At 48.9% G+C, this 15,702-nt stretch overlaps 1 protein-coding gene across 2 annotated transcripts in view; it reads left to right on the top strand.

The window, feature by feature from the left end:
• Nucleotides 1–10,014: 10,014 nt before the first annotated feature.
• The window catches only part of LOC129328255 (retinol dehydrogenase 16-like), a 33,963-nt gene continuing 28,275 nt past the window's right edge, over nucleotides 10,015–15,702 (top strand). The window contains exons 1-2 of one of the 2 annotated variants that reach the window (XM_054977197.1): nucleotides 10,021–10,111; nucleotides 10,232–10,292. The gene's annotated coding sequence lies outside the window, so the exon portion shown is untranslated. Of the gene's footprint in view, nucleotides 10,112–10,231; nucleotides 10,293–15,702 lie in introns of both variants that reach the window. The other variant, XM_054977196.1, reaches the window with a different exon arrangement.

Genomic DNA, 15,702 nt, shown 5'->3' with positions numbered 1-15,702 from the left:
GGCGGGGTTTCTCTGTATATATTGAGGGCTTCTGTTCCGTCTGAGTAGTGAGTGTCTAGTGAGTAGCGTCTGCTGTCGTCTGTCCTGGCTTGCATTAAAGAGCATTGTTTTGGCTGAAATCACTCTGGGCTGCAATCATTCTGAGCTCCAGGCTCAGTACACGATAACAACCCTGGTCTGCCTAGGTCTAAAATACTCTGAAGTAGAAAGATGCCTTGTCACCTATTCCAGCTAGTACTTGACTGAGACCCAATCCTGCAAGGGGCCTATGACTAAAGAAAGGTGATAATTTTTAACTATTGGCTGATTCCGCACATGTTGGATAATGCACATTCAATGCACTTTAGCAATCGTTTGGAAGTGGATTTTTTTTTCACACATGAAAAATTCTGTTCCAAATGATCTCTAAAGAGGATTGGAAGTGCATTATCCAACATGTGCGGAATCGGCCTATTATAGACGTCCTCTCAATAAACCTTAAGGGTTAAGAAATGGCTCTGCCCTTAAACCCGTCTAAGCTTGAAGGAGGTGATCTGGTCACTGCTGAGGGGAAGGGACAGGTGTGTGTCTATGTGGGGAAAAATAAGTTTTAAAATCTGAAAAAGAGACAGAGAGAAGCAGACTAATACTGCTGGTGCTTAGCTGAATAACAACAACATTCGATTTATATACCGTCCTTCAGGACAACTTAACACTCACTCAGAGCGGTTTACAAAGTGTATTACTTATTAGCCTTACAACAATCACCCGGTGAGGTGGGTGGGGCTGAGGGAGCTCTGGAAGAGCTGGGACTGACTCAAGGTCACCCAGCTGGCTTCAAGCAGAGGAGTAGGGAATCAAACCTGGTTCTCCAGATTAGACTCTTGTAGGAGTGGTAGTATTCCTCAGCCTGTGCTTTACCTATATACTTGTAAACGAAGCAAGAATGCCAGTAGCCGCCTGTACTTCCCATCCTCCAAAGGAAGCCAGCGTAGTTAAAGTGTGTTAACCCTTGAACTCCTCACCATTTGGAGAAGAAGGACACATGCAACAGAATGCCACATCTTCTTTGAGCAAGGCCCTTTTGCTTCATTAACTGAGAGCGGGACCACAAGTGACGCCTGACAGGTTGGACACTTGCCAGATTCCCTCAAGTTTTGATGGGAAATGTAGGCAGCTTGGCGGAATGTTGGACAAGTGACAGTTGAAAAGTCCATTGGACAGCAGTCGGAGAGCCAAGCTGCAAGACCAGGATGCCTACATTTCCCATCAAAACTTGAGGGAAGCTGACTAGTGTCCAACCTGTGTCAGGCGTCACTTGTGGTCCCGCTCTGAGATCATCCAGAGGCTATGCACCAAGGTTCTATAGGCAACGGTCACCCTTATTTGAAAGCCTGCATAGTTTTGTGGTTAGGGGACTGAAATCATAACTCTTCCAGCAGCTGTAGGCAAGCCATTAATGTCTCAGATACATTCCCCTGTCTGATGTGCTGAGCCAGTATAAGGTAGTAGTTAGCAGTATCTGATGAGGAATTAGATGTGAGTTCAAGACCTCACTTGTGTTATGAAAGGCAAAGCCACACCTCCAGTCTGTCAGCATTGCAAGTGGGCAGGCTGCCTGTCATTGAAAGGGAGGGAAGCAAAGCTTAGATATCATATTGTACTTTCCCCCAAGATGTGTGCATGCATGCATGTGCACACGCACACACATACACACTGGCTTGTATCCCAGCTGTCCAACAAACAAAGTTGGGTGCCTTTTTTCCAGCTTCAGTGGCTCTTCTTCCAATGGAAGGGTCTCCCAATTTAAAGGAAGGTTCATTCGGCCGGAGGAACATCATTGCCAGTTGTGTCTACAAGGTAAGTTGGCTACTATAAGCAAGAGACCCACTGAAATATGGGCTTTGTCCATAGCAAGGAACAGGCGTCTGTCACTCTTTTCCCATGACCTCTTCCATGTGCCTACTGTAGGAAAGGTCATCTATCTCCAGGAGGGTGACATCTAAGGTGTTTAGACAGCAAGCAACTGTGCATTTATTTTTTCCCTCCATTGGCTTAGTTATGTGTGTATAGATCAAAACATTTTTCAATTTATTGTTTGCTTCTAAGATACGCTTTCCCTCACAAATCTGCCAGTCAAGAGCACCTGACTAATTAATGGAGAAAAAGGAAGTTGAGTTCCATTTCCTCCAGTCTCTCTTTCACGCATAGAGTCTACATTCAGGAAATGCTGATCAATCAGCCTAAATCTGTAGGCGGGTAGCATATTCTACCACAGTGTATTTGGGTTCAAGAAGCTGGGCTGCCTATGTAACCATAACTGTTAGCAGTCCCACCCCACTGCATCCTGAGAGGGCAGTTTATGGATGAAATATCACAAACCCCTTTCCTCAAATGCATAAATCCAAGACACTGGCTGGCCCAAGGCAAAGCAGATGCCTGTTGGCCTGGAGACTGGAAAGTTACTAGGAGAGGAGTCGGAAGTAGGTGGCTGACTGACTATCCCTCCATGCCCTGGAGAGACACAGAGATAATGAGGTTTCCTGAAAAAATCTCTGCCTAAATCTCGTCAATGACTTCCTTTACCATCTCTCACCCATTTACCCTAATCAAAGCTATTCAGCAAGCTTGATAGCCTACTTGTCCAGTACTTACGAGATCATCAAGCAATATTTTCACCTATAGAACATCTCAGATAGTCATGTCAAAGCTCTTTCAACTTATAGTCATACCCCTGGACAAACCATTAAGTTATTGTTTTTGGAGCAAGATGTCAGCATTGCCCCACAGAACGTTTTGCTCTATAACTGGGCCTCCCAGCCATGTGCACTGTGTGTGTGTCTTTGGATCTGAACATATGCCCCCAAACTCGTTTGGGCTTCTCCTTTTCTCTTCCATGAAATGCTGGTCATTTTGCTGCTCCTCCATGGACCTCCTTCTCTTCGACACTGGTAATTATCACCCTTCCCCTGAAATTGTTTTCCCATTTCCTCACTGTTAGCCTTGAATGTATGATGTGTGTGATTTCCTGTTTGCCTTTTATTTTTCTTTAATAAAAAAACTTCCTGTTGAACATCTACCTGTTTCAGCATTCTCTGAGTATCACGCTGATCAGCATGGTTTGGTGAGAAGATGCTGGGTTAGCCTGTAGGATGGGTGGGGAGGCAGGCTCAAGTGGGTCTGATTCTCTGCACCTGAAAAGGGGAGAGTGGTCTGTCCTTGTGGGGGTGGAACCCCAGAGATCTTGGGACATCCCCGAACATCCCAACATCAACTCCCCCCCCCATGCCCCAGTCTCCTGCCTGACTTATTAGATGCCAGGAGCAGCAGCACTGGTAGACAATGAGAGTCCTCCATGGCACCCACACCCCAGACACACAGAGGCAACACTCCAAGTCCAGCCCCGCTACCTGCAGTATATTTGAGGGGGAGAAGCGGGAGGGAAACTAAGTGTGGTCGAAGCCTCCAAGGTGGCACTGGACCCCTACTCTTCTTGGCAGCAGAGCCACACAAAAGTACAGAGGTGCTTGGAGCATCTTCAGGGCCACTTCATCCCTGCCAACCAAGAGCCAGTGAATATCCTCTGGGAGTAGCCCTACAGGAAAGTGAAAGATATGGGGGGCGGGGGAGCAGCTGTCATCCACAGGCAAGCAAACAGATAGGGAGGGAGTTGTTGTTCAACACAGACTTTATTGAATTTCCAAAAGTGAAGAGGATGTTCAGATGCAGGTTGCCAACTTCCCTTATTTGGGAAGGGAGCTATGCCCGTGTGTGCAGCAGCTAGAGCTGGGAAAGCAATTCCTCATGCTGCTTTCTCAGGTATAAGGTTGAGTTGCAGGTTGACTGAGGAACTGTTCCTGAGGCTGGCCTGGAACGGCAGCCATGCTCCTCAGCTTCCCTGACAGGTCGCAGCCTGTCTGACTGTGAAACAGAGACATGTGTGGCAAGGGCGAGAGGTCTGGCCTTCACAGAACCACAGAATCACAGAGCTGGAAGTGGCCATACAAACCTTCTAGTCCAACCCCCTGCCCAATGCAAGATGAGCCTAAAGCATCCCTGACAAATATTCATCCAGCCTCTTCTTGAAAACTGCCAGTGAAGGGGAGCTCACCACCTCCCTAGGCAGCTGATTCCACCTTTGAACTACTCTGACCATGAAAAAGTTTTTCCTAATATCCAGCCAGTACCCTTCTGCATTAAATTTAATAACAATAACATTAATAACATTCAATTTATATACCGCCCTTCAGGACAACTTCATTCCCACTCAGAGCAGTTTACAAGCCAATTGCTTTGAGTCCTGTCCTCTGCTGCCAACTGGAACAGCTCCTTGCCCTCCTCCAAATGAGAGCCTTTCAAATATTTAAAGAGAGCAATCATGTCCCCCCTCAATCTCTTCTCCAAAGTAAACATTCCCAAGGCCCTCAGCCTTCCCTCATAGGACTCAGTCTCCAGACCCCTGATCATTCTCGTCAATTTCCTCTGCACCCTCTCGATTTTGTCCACATCCTTTTTGAAGTGAGGCCTCCAGAACTGCACACAATACTCCAGGTGTGGCCTGACCAAGGCAGCATAGAGAGGGACTATGACCTCCTGCGATTTCGATGCAATGGCCCTTTTGATACAACCCAAGACTGAGTTTGCCTTTTTTTGCCACCGCATCACACTCATATTTAGTTTACAGTCCACTCTTACTCCAAATCTCTTTCGCATACACTACTACCCAGAAGTGTATCTCCCGCATCCTGTATTTGTGCTTCACATTTTTGTGGCACAGATGTAATACTGTGCACTTATCTATGTTGAATTGCATCCTGTTCACAATCACCCACTTAGAGTATTCAAGTCTTGTTGAATTTTAACTTTGTCTTCTTAAGTGTTTGCCACTCCTCCCAATTTGGTATCATCAGCAAATTTGATGAGTAGCTCGCTTACCCCTTCATCCAGATCATTGATAAAAATATTGAAAAGTACTGGGCCCAAAACTGAGCCCTGTGGCACCCCACTGGACACCTCCCTCCAATCCGATGAAACGCCATTGACCACCACTCTGTGGTGCGGTCCTCTAACCAGTTCCCTATCCACCGAACTGTCCTATAGTCCAGTCCGCAGTCTTCCATTTTACCCATTAGAATGTCATGGGGAACCTTATCAAAAGCTTTACTGAAATCCAGGTAAATCACGTTGACAGAGTTCCCACGATCCAGTAAGCTCGTCACTCGATCAAAGAAGGAAACCAGGATGGCTGACAAGATCTGTTGGGGACAAAACCATGTGGAGTTCCCTGGATCACTAAGCAGTCCTTCAGATGCTTACAGATTGATCTCTTTAAAATCTGCTCTAATATCTTCCCAGCAACAGAAGTCAGACTGGCCAGCCTGTAGTTTCCCAGGTCATCCTTCTTCCCTTTCTTTAAAGATTGGGATAACATTTGCTCTTCTCCAATTTTGTGGCACATCCCCAGTCCTCCAGGAGGCCTTGAAGATGATGGACAGAGGCTCTGCAAGTTCTCTAGAAAGTTCTTTGACCACTCTTGGGTGCACACTATCCGGCCCAGGGGATTTGTATTCATCCAGTGCAGCCAGATGCCTCTCCACAACCTCTCTGTCAATGTCAACTAGTCCCCCAGGTGTCCTGTCATGTCTACTACCATCTCTAGGTGGGCTTGAGTTCTTCAGGGAGAAAACAGAGGCAAAAAAGTCATTAAGCCTGTCTGCTTTTTCTCTGTCCTTCATCAGAGTTTCTCCTTCCACTCCCAACAGCGGTCCAATTGCCTCTTTTACCTCGCGTTTGCTTCTCACATATCTGTAGAAGTTTTTCTTATTGTAGCGAGCCCCCCTGGCCAGATCCAGCTCATACTGAGCTTTGGCTCCTCTGTTGGCTGATCTGCAGTACCTAGTAACCCTCATTTATTTGTTTGTTTGTTTGTTTGTTTGTTTGTTTGTTTGTTTGTTTGTTTGTTTGTTTGTTTGTTTGTTTGTTTGTTTGTTTGTTTGTTTGTTTGTTTGTTTGTTTGTTTGTATTCCGCCCTCCCTGCATGAGCAGGCTTAGGGCAGATTCCAATTAATAAAATAATATAAAATACAATACCTTTAAAACCGATAAAACAACTTAAATATTTAAAAAAGACACACACAACAGACAATATAGCAGCAGGTTTTTTTAAAAACATATGGCTGCAGATTTCACCAGCAACCACCACCCAACCACCTACAGAAATGTATGGCAAAGGCAGGTGGTAGATACCCTTTGTAGGGGCAACTATCTCCTGATGGCTGGCATGGAGGACCAAGCATCAACCATATGCCTGGCGGAACAGCTCCATCTTACAGGCCCAGCGGAAGGATAGCAAATCCGGCCAGGTCCTGATATCTTTAGACAGAGCATTCCACCAGGTTGGAGCCAGGACCAAAAAGGCCAACCTCTGGTCGACACTAAACAGGCCTCCCTGGGGCCAGGGACCAGTAGCAGCTGTTTATCATTAGATCGAAGCGTCCTCCGGAGCTCATACGGGGAGAGATGGCCCCACAGATATGAAGGTCCCAGTAAGTTATGATATGAAGATATGAAGGTCTTTATAAGTTAGTACCAAAACCTTGAATGTGATCTGGTACTCCACCAGTGACCAATGCAGCTGATGCAATACCAGTGTTATATGTGCAGTGCAAGGCACTCCGGTGATGACCCGCACCACATATATATTCCTCTTTAGAGGTTTGTCTTTCTCTCCATTTCCTGAACATTTCCTTTTTCTCCCTTAGCTTCTTCTGGAGCTCTCTGTTCATCCACAAAATTCAGGCCAAATCAGGATGGATTCAGGCTGATTTGGGATGGAATTGGGCTGAATCGGGCTGCTGCAGAGCACAGAAGCGCTCCCGCACTCCACAATGGCCCAATTTGGGCCAATTTTGGCACAAATTGACCTGAATTGGACCCAATTTGGCTGTCAGAGCTGTGGCTAGATAATGTCCTTACTCCAGACTACCTTCTGCAATCAGACAAAAGCCCGTTGTTTTCAAAAGTTTACTGAAGAAAGAGTTCATTATAGTCCACGGGCCTAGATACAATATCCAGACTGGTACACGTGTATTGTTGCGAATGAGAGACAAAGAATACAGTACAAAGTATTAAGACTCAGTAGGCCCAGCCTCCCCCCATAGTTCTCAAAACAATCCCTTTGAAGTTGAGAAGTGAAAGTTTCCCAGGGCTGGAGAAGTTGTAGTCAAAACATTCCTCTTCTGCGAGATAGCTGCTTGGGAACATCTTGGCTTCTGTGAAGAAAACACTTAGCATACTAAAAGAATTAAAATGGAGTCTCTATGGTTAACATACATACAGAAACACTCTGACCCTGACATCGGCTCCCTGTGGAGCGCAGGAGTGCTCCCAGGGCAGCACATGATCCATGCGATGACATCATGTCCCGGAAGTGACATCATTGTGTAAACTGGGACTGTGTGCACACAGATGGTGCATCAAAAGGTAGGTGCTGGGCCTCTAACCTCCCACCCAGGGGGGTAGGGGAACCTGGCAACTCTATCTAAAACAGGTTCTACCTATTAATTTAGGAGATTATGCATCTTGAATCCCTATTGGTGTGTCCACCCCTGTCTTGGTTAATTAAAATCAGCGCTTTTAAAACTGCTGCCCTCCCACCAGAAAGACAGTAAAGAGAGTAAATATCTACCCGTATCCCCACCTTAAAACAGATTAAAAACAAAATAAAAGCAAGTTAAATTAAAAACCAGTTAAAACCCAATTAAGAACAAGATTGGAACCAGTTAAAAACAAAAACAAACAGACAAAAACACATTTAAAAACAAGACAGGATGTAAGATAGGATACAGCAAAGAAAAGGGGGGGAAGGGCCGCAATGTAGCTAATGCCCTATGGCTACAGTCTTCATCAGATCTTTTTTTCTGAGAAAAGAGGTGGTAGAACTCAGTGGTAGTGCGCAATGACCATGCGATGATGTCACTTCTGAGAAGTGATGTCATCGCACAGGGCATGGCCACCCCTGGGAGCGCTCCTACGATTTGAGTCCACTCATCTCCCTGCCCCAGGGAGATTTGGGCCTGATCCTGGGCGTTTTGGGGCCATTTCCGGGCTGTTTTGCCCCAATTTGGGCCCAAATCGGCCAGGATTGGGCTGCTGCCAGGTGAGGGAGTGTTCCTCTGCCTGACAGTGGCCTGATCCTGGCCCTTTGGGCCCAAGCCTGGTCATTTTGGGCCCATTTTGGCCATTTTGGGCCTATTTTGGCTCAATTCAGGCCCAAAATGGCGAGGAGCGGGGGGGGCAGTTTTCAGAACTGCCAGAAAGCCCTGTTTTGCATTAAGCAAATCCTTTACTTAATCACGCAGCCTAGAATACTCAGGTTTTTCCTTATTGCCAAAATTCTTACTATCTAACTTCCTGAATTTTTCTCTGCTTTGACTGTTTAGGTCTTTCCCTTCTGTTTACAATTATGGGAGAAAATCAAAATAAAAAGGAGGCATGAATAGCCTGAGTAATAATCAGGGCTCATTTCAAGGGGGAACGTGCAGGAACGCAGTTCCGGCAGTTCTCCAAAGAGGTCACATGTCAGGTGGCCCCGCCTACCTCACTTTCAGCCATATTGGGCCTGTTTTGGCCTGGATTGGATTGGGCTGAAACAGCCTGTATTGGATTGGTGCCGGGCAGGGGAACCCTCCCCTGCCCAGCACTGACCCGATCTGGGCCGTTTCAGCCCCAAACCAGGCCCAAAAGGGCCCAAAAATGGCCACTTTCGGTCATGTAGGGCCCCTTTTTGCCATTTTGAGCCCAATTTCAGCCCTGAATGGCCAGGATTGGGTCCAAAACAACCAGGATAGGTGATGTTAGGGAGTGCGGCATATGCAAATCAGTCATGTTAATGACACACTTCTGGCGGTCAAGGGGTGTGGCATATGCTAATGAGTTATGCTAATGAGTCCCTCCAGCTCTTTTTCTATGAAATGACCCCTGGTAATAATAAACTAGAGGTCAGAAGCCCCCCCCCCCCAAAAAAACCTTCTGAGCTGCACTTCACTCCAATCACACCCAAAGGAGACTTTGACACTGGATCTCCAGAGCAGAAGGAGGGAGAGAGGAAGAAAATTAAGGAGGAGGGCTTTAAGAAATGGACCGAAGCTCCATGCTTAATTAGTATAAGTTAAGGTTAAAAAAAATTAGTAAGTTAAAAGTTCAGGTCAATATATAATAATATATAATTTGCAGGATCTAAAAGAAAAGAGTAAAAAATCTTAAAAGGTTGGTAAGAAATGAAAGCAACCAGACCAGCATCTATATACACACACGCCTCAATTAAAAGGAGAGGGGAGTGGAAAGAAAAAATTGTTGCCACTGGCTAATTGCCAAATTCAATTGAGGCACTGATAAAATAGAGGCAGGGAGAAGGACTAAAAACCTAATATACCTAATAAAATTAAGATGAATAAAGCAGATACAGAGAACAGCAAAAAGGAAGTATAACATCCCTGGTAAGAGCTTGGGAGGAAGGGAAGGGTGAAAGGAGAAAAGATAAATAAGTAAGAGAAACTTAAACAAGGTAAAACTAGATAAAGCTAATTAAAACTAATTAAAACTAAATAAATAAGCTACAACTGTTCCCCTATAGTTCTAACCATATCCATGACACTGTGTATAGGCAGCCAGGATGGCTGTCTATACACAGATACCAAACAATGCCTTGGACTTGGTCCTTTATTTAGCTCACATTCTGGAGATTTTCCAACCTATCCAGCATCTGAGGGCCAAGCTACAAGTGACGAATGACACAGGTTGGACACTAGTCAGCTTCCCTCAAGTTTTGCTGGGAAATGTAGGCGTCCTGGTCTTGCAGCTTGGCTCTCCGACTGCTGTCCAACGGACTTTTCAACTGTCACTTGTCCAACATTCCGCCAAGCTGCCTACATTTCCCATCAAAACTGGAGGGAAGCTGACAAGTGTCCAACTAGTGTCAGGTGTCACTTGTACTTTGGCCCTCTTTGTGACTTCTGGGGTGGGACGATGGGGAAAGGGAATTTATGTAACCACAGGTTATGCTGAACAGGCCTCCCTTTCTCAGAGTCATTTCAGACTGATCACACAGTCAAGCTGTGAACTGAAACCTGAGGTAAGCAAAACCGTTCTTTTACAGAGCCCTTTAAACTGATTAGAAGGGCCACTGGAAGATGTGGTTAAGTGGTTCGGCTGCAAATTTTTATTTTTATTTTTTTATTTACGTCATTTATAGTCCGCCTTTCTCACTGAGACTCAAGGCGGATTACACAGGATGAGAATACAATCAGTATCAAGTAAGTACATTTCAATACAATACCATAAGGTAAACATATACAAGTTTAAAGACATAGCATTAGCAAGGATCCAAGACACAGGAGAGATACTGAAGCAAAACATAATCAATTCTAGGACTAACATTAGACAGCAAGGAGCGATGGTTGTACATAGGAGTACATATTTAAAGCAGCAGATAATATATGAGGCAAAAATGGTGATCAGCACTCTGCTGGTTTGAATCCCACTACTGCCATGAGCTCAGTAGGTGGCCTTGAGTAAGCCACTCCTCTCAGCCCCAGCTCCCCAGCTATATTGTGGGGATAATAATAACATGTTCACCGCTCTGAGTGGGGCACTAATTTGTCTAGAAGAGCGGTATATAAGCACAGTTGTTGTTGTTGTTATTATTATTTCCCTATGTGTTTAAGGCAAATAGAAGAAGCATACGGTCCCAGTTTGCATCAGGGTCCCACTCTGCCCAGTGTGGATTCACCTATTGAAACCAGCTCCATCCCCCAGGTGATATTAGGTATGGAAGGGGTGGGGGGAATCAGACATTCTCTTTTTATGTCTTGTTTGTCTATTGAGGCTAAACGTTGGCCTTGTTAACAATTTGGTGAGGAGGGGACAGAATTGAAAAGTGACATCAAAGGGAAATCTGCAGAATTTCTAACATTACATTATTGGTATTCTGAATTATGGCGAATAGCTATGGCAGAAAAATTGACATATCAGAATAGTTAAAGGTAAAGCTAAAATGTCAGAATTCTATTAAACATGGCATGATTTTATTTCATATACAATTCAGAAAGGTATTCAACATCAAATTCTATTTAAATTCAAATTATGGGAAAGGGATTAGATATAAAGTATACAAAGAAATACTTTTTTTAAAAAATCCTCCGTGCCATTAATGATTTCCTCTCTTAGCTATTTTGTAAGATAATTTTGAAAAATATTTTTTGATAATATTTTTAATGAAAAATATTAAGCCCTCTGCCAATAATTTGATTTAACATTATCTTTGTTTTTTTACGTGGAATTAGATTTCGGGGGGAAACGGGGGATAGAGCTCTCCAGAGTTCACAAGTGTCAGTGCCCCTGCCTGGTTGCCAGCCAGAAAGCACAACATGAACCCAATGGCTTAGGCTGGCTTTGCGTTTGGACTCCCTTTCAAATGCATCGGATAGGATCACACACACCCCATTTTCTGGCCGAGGGCATTTAATTTTCCCTTTTGCTCTGTCAAGCCATGAGAGGCTCAATATGAAATAATGAACTGAGAGCGGGACCACAAGTGACGCCTGACACAGGTTGGACACTTGCCAGCTTCCCTCAAGTTTGGGCGGGAAATGTAGGCAGCTTGGCGGAATGTTGGACAAGTGACAGTTGAAAAGTCCATTGGACAGCCGTCAGAGAGCCAAGCTGCAAGACCAAGACGCCTACATTTCCCATCAAAACTTGAGGGAAGCTGACAAGTGTCCAACCTGTGTCAGGCGTCACTTGTGGTCCCGCTCTGAGTTTCTTTTATGACTTTGCAGCCTTCAACACGACTCCTTCCTTTGTCCAGTTGGAAAATGAGTCTGGTGGAAGAGGAGGAGCAGCGTCTTCCTCCTCTGGCAGGGCATGCATTCACTCTGAAGACAAGCTGGGTGAAAACTGCCTCCAAACGGGCAGTTTTCACTCACCTCCATTTCTATCTATCTATCTATCTATCTATCTATCTATCTATCTATCTATCTATCTATCTATCTATCTATCTATCTATCTATCTATCTATCTATCTATCTATCTATCTATCTATCTATCTATCTATCTATCTATCTATCTATCTATCTATCTATCTATCTATCTATCTATCTATCTATCTATCTATCTATCTATCTATTTTTTTCTTCTAATTTAATTTTTTTTCTTTTCATCTTCTGATTTTAAAAAATTCTTAATTAAATTTAATTTTAAAAAAGATTTATCTTGGAAAGCCCAATTTCAATTCAGTGTTCAAAAGATATCATCATATTTAAATGCTTTGTCATGGCTTTTCCGTACGGTAAGTGGCAAGTATTATCTGGCAGCCATTAGAATCTTTTTAGGAAAAATAAATGATTCTTTATGGCTCTGAAGTCTGGGTTGAAGATATTTCTTAGGCCATTGATTATTTTTTGTTAAAATTCTTGAGGAAAATAATGCGACTGCCTAATTGTGTATCAGCTATAGTTACCCAGCAAGAATTTGCAATTCCTTCACTAGAATGGATTAACAGCGCAATCCTATGGCCGGCCCCGACGCCGGCGCGGCTGCACTGGTGGTGTGGCGGCGCCGCCGGGCCGGATCCTGTGCCAGCAAAGTGTGGCCGCAGCGGCGCCCGCAGCGGCGCAGAGATGCAATTTTGGAGAACCAGAAAGTGTTGTGGGCGGGTCTGATGCACAGCCGCCACCAGGCGCAGCCAAAGGGCGCTGTTCCCGACAAGCGTCAGGGGGAGGGGCCAGGAAAGGCACAGCCTATGGGCAGCACGCGATCCCGGCCAGGCCCCAGAGCAGCAGGCAAACCGCGCCCATGCCGGCAGACTGCCTCGGCTCGTGTGTCGGGCGGGGCTCGCAGTCGGGAAGGAGAGGGGTGGGCGTAGTCTGAGAAGCCTTTCCCCCATTTGCCCAATGTAGCACCAAGTCCGTGGCGGCCGCGTCCAGAGAGGTTGGCATGGGACTGGCAGGCGCCCTGCCATGAGGAATCCAGGGCAGCAGCCAGTCTCTGGCAGCAGGGGACAGCCCCCAAGTGGCGCCGAAGGGGAGGGCTGGCCTGAGGCTGCCACCAAGAGGCAGACACAGCGGGCCTGCCCCCTCGTCCCCATCCCAAGGCAAAGAACACAGACACCCATTGCACAGAAATCAGCCTTTATTATTATATCATCCCACCTCCCCCAGCAGACGTGAGGAAGGGGAGGCGTGTAGGAGAGCCGCCTGTGCAGCAAAACACCCCACCCTACCCCCAAGGCGGCAGCGGCGGTCACCGGCAAGGCCGGCGGCCGGACCCGCTTGGCCGTCCATGGGCCCGGCCTCTCGCACGCAACTGGGCCCGAGGGAGGGGTGCCTCTGGGGCGGGTGGAGCTGCTGCAGCGGGTGGGGCCGGAGGGTCGAGGATGGCGACGAGCCGCCCAAGCAGGGCTTCGGCACGGACTTGAGAGGCACGGACCCCTTCCCCCACTTCCAGTACCGCAGCCATGAACTCCCGGTCGCGGTTGTTCGCCTCCTCCCATGCAGCATGCACCTTTAGCCGCTCCCTCTCGATCGCCGCCCACATTGCAGCTAGTGTCGGGGGAAGCCGCTGGGCAGGGCGGGGGCCGCGAGCCCGTGCGCCTGGAAGGACCCCCTCCATGGGCCCCTCCCCCTCAGAGGCGGAGCCAGGTCCTTCCCGCACACGGCCCATGGCACCCGGGGGCGGGGGGGCTGGAGGGGATGGTGCTGCAGGCTGGGACAGCTCCTCAAGCGGCTCTGTCGATGAGGTGTCCTGAACCGGCGGAGTCCCAGGGCCACCTTCACCCTCCACCGACACAGGGAAGCCGAGCGACTGCAGGAGAGCCGCTCCGGCAGCAGAGGTCCTCCGGGAGGGTGGCAGCTCGCGCAGCTGGGCAATCACCTCCCCGCCTATCTCCAGGCGCATGGTCCCTGCTGGAGCGAGACATGGGTGGGAAGAGGCCCCAGGGAGGGAAGAGCAGCAGCCCAACATGGGCTGCCACAGGCCACCCGGCCGGGCCAAGCACACCCATTCCAGCTGCGGCCGCAGCCCCTCGTCTTGAGACCGGTCGGCGCCATGAGTGGCCTTGGATGTGTGGCCGAGGCCAGCGGCTGAGCCAGTCCCTGGCCCCACCAGCAGCAGGGCCACAGATACATACCGTGCTCCGGATCCATGCCCCCGACGGGCCCGGTTGAGGCTCCTCGTCGCTGGCAGCAGGGGCTTGCTGTGGCGGTGGAAGGGCTGCCGGTTCCTGGGCCCCGCTCTCTGCCAGGGGGGGCACAGACTCCGCTGCCTCTGCCTCCGCCTGGCTTGGGTCTGGACCCTCAGGGGCCGTGCCTACTCACGGGAGAGGCCCTGTCACACATGTGCCACGATCCATACGTCCCCCCCCCTCGCCTCCCTGAATCCACAAATACTAACCGGGCAGGACCTCAACGCCCAGGCCGCCCACCACCGCCTCCGGGATGACCGCTCGCATGACCGCCTCTGGGCCTGGGAGCCCCTCGTCAAGGGCCTGCTCATAAGGAACCCCCTGAGACATGAGGAGGCGCACTCGTTTGTGCGCGGGCCCGAAAGAATCATTCCAGCGCTTCATTGCCGAGTGAGCAGTGCGGGGCGTGTTGCCCACAGCCGAGACCCTGTCAGCTGCCATCTGCCAGAATGCCCGTCGTCGAGACCGGGACGAGGCGCCCCTGTGCATGCTCAGGGCGACCTCCGCATTCACCACGAGCCCAAAAAGCAGCACTCTCTCGGCCTCTGTCCAGTTTGCCTGGCGCTGGCTTCTGCCGCCACTAGTGCTCTCAGCAGACATGGGGGTAGTGCCCGCTGGAATGTCCGGTCCCCGAGATAAGTGGTGGGAACCAGCCACCTAGTCATGTGCTCACCCATCCCCTCGGCAAGATGGAGGAGGGCACAGGGGGTGCAGGACCGGGAAGGGTGGCTGGGACGGCCCATGCAGTGGACAGAGGACCTGCTCCTGAGCACCACTTGCAACGGGCTGCTGAGACCGGTAGGCCTGCTGCTTCCAGGTGCGTGGGGGGGGGTTCAGGGTGCTGGAACTCAACCTGCGTTCCTTCCAGGCAGGACCTCGATCATCCCCGCCTGGTGCCCACCACTGCCGCCACGGCTCCCAGCCATCCGGACCAGCCACCTCCTGCCAGCCGTGTTTGTCCGAACGGCCCTCAGGCGGCGCCGCCTCAGACGCCACTGCTGGTTCCAGGCCAGGGTGCCATCCCTGCTCCTGGGCGACATGACTTGCCTGGACCGCTTCTGCCTGGACAGGGCAGCCATACAGGCTCTGTGCGAGGAGCTCGCGCCCGCCCTTCAGGGGCAAGCTGCGGCTCCCCGGGGCATCCCCGTCCTCCAGAGGGTCCTGCTGTCCCTCCGCTACCTTGCGACAGGCTCCTTCCAGGGAGTCATGGCTGAGGCCTTGGAGGTCTCCCAGTCATCCGCCAGCCATTGCCTGCATGCCTTCCTGGACGCCCTAGTTGGTCGGATCCGCGAGCACATCCACTTTCCCACCTCGGAGGCAGAGTTGGCACCCATCCGGGCTGGCTTCTCCTCCTTTGCAGGCTTCCCCAATGTGATTGGAGCAGTCGACTGCACGCATGTGGCCATATACGCTCCCAGAGAGGAGCCGCAGGTCTACAGGAATCGGCACCGGTTCTACAGTATCAACGTCCAGGCAGCCTGTGA

This window comes from Eublepharis macularius, chromosome 4 (assembly GCF_028583425.1).
Source record: "Eublepharis macularius isolate TG4126 chromosome 4, MPM_Emac_v1.0, whole genome shotgun sequence".
Lineage (NCBI taxonomy): Eukaryota > Metazoa > Chordata > Lepidosauria > Squamata > Eublepharidae > Eublepharis > Eublepharis macularius.
This window is presented reverse-complemented; position numbering and strand designations above follow the sequence as displayed.